At 37.7% G+C, this 1,208-nt stretch overlaps 1 protein-coding gene across 1 annotated transcript in view; it reads left to right on the top strand.

The window, feature by feature from the left end:
* The window catches only part of CPSF3 (cleavage and polyadenylation specific factor 3, 73kDa), a 64,725-nt gene that overhangs the window by 56,973 nt on the left and 6,544 nt on the right, over window positions 1-1,208 (top strand). The gene's annotated exons all lie outside the window — the stretch shown is intronic.

Here is a 1,208-nt window from a genome sequence, read left to right as displayed (position 1 = left end):
TGTAGTCCCAGCTACCTGGGAGGCTGAGGTGAGAGGATCACCGGAGCCCAGAGGTTAAGGCTGCAGTGAGTTGTGATCACACCACTACAGTCCAACCTGGGCAACAGAGCAAGCCCCTGTCTCTAAATAAATAAATAAATAAATGAACAAACACCTCCTAAAAGGAACCTCATATCCCTTACTTGTGATGCCCCAATCTCTATATTCTCCCCAACTCAAAGCAACCACTGATCTACTTCCCGCCTCCCTGGATTTGCCTGTTCTCAGCGTTTCAGATAAATGGAATCATACAATATATAGCCTTTGATGACTGGCTTCCTTCACTATGCTGTGTTCACGGTTCATCCGTGTTCACATAAATTGGTACTTCATTCCTTTTTATAGCCAAATAATTTCCCATCGTGTAGACACAACACATTTTGTTTATCCGTTCATCCGTTGATGGATACTTTGGTTGTTTCTGTTTTATGGCTTTTATGAATAGTGCCGCCATGGAGATTTGGATGTGAGTTTTTCTGTAGATATACGCTTTCATTTCTGTTGGATCTATACCGAGGAGTAGAATTACTGGGTCAAATGCTCACTGTTTAACTTTCTGGGGAAGCGCCAGACTGTGAGCTCTGCATTCTTGCTGCAGGTGACACGCTGAGCTGTGGAATGAGGGGTCAGAGCATGTCTGAAACTCCATATTAAGGGGGCCTCATCTTCCCAAGCTGTCAGGTTTCTTTGTTTTGGAAGGAAAGCTGAGTAATTTAATGGGCAAGTCATTTTAAATATTAATTTTTATTAAAATAATTATATCTAATAGAATGCTAAATTTATACCACATTTTAGGTAAAAGACTTCATAGATCTCTGAGCTTGAATATGCCCCTAGAATTCCTGGAGTTATTTTAATTGCCCATGGTCATAAATGTAGAGTTTGAGAAATGTGGGAAATAAAACTAAAAATAATATGAAGTGCCATTTTGTGGTTCTTTAATAAGAACATGAAATATTGGAGAAAGGGTGAAAAGATGTAATAGAAAAAGTTTTTTTAAATACAAATAAAAAGAACATGAAATTAAATGATGAAAGTATCCATTTCCTTTAGCAGGCAAATAATACAAATCCATGCTTCTCACTTTAAGGATTCCATAGTTAATCGCTGTAACTTATCAGTAACCAGATTCTGATTATTGATTTGGAAATTATTCTGAATAGGAATTT

This window comes from Colobus angolensis, unplaced genomic scaffold, assembly GCF_000951035.1.
Source record: "Colobus angolensis palliatus isolate OR3802 unplaced genomic scaffold, Cang.pa_1.0 Scaffold53, whole genome shotgun sequence".
Taxonomy (NCBI): Eukaryota; Metazoa; Chordata; class Mammalia; order Primates; family Cercopithecidae; genus Colobus; species Colobus angolensis.
The sequence above is the reverse complement of the archived record's forward strand: the minus strand, read 5'-3'. Positions and strand labels throughout refer to the sequence as shown.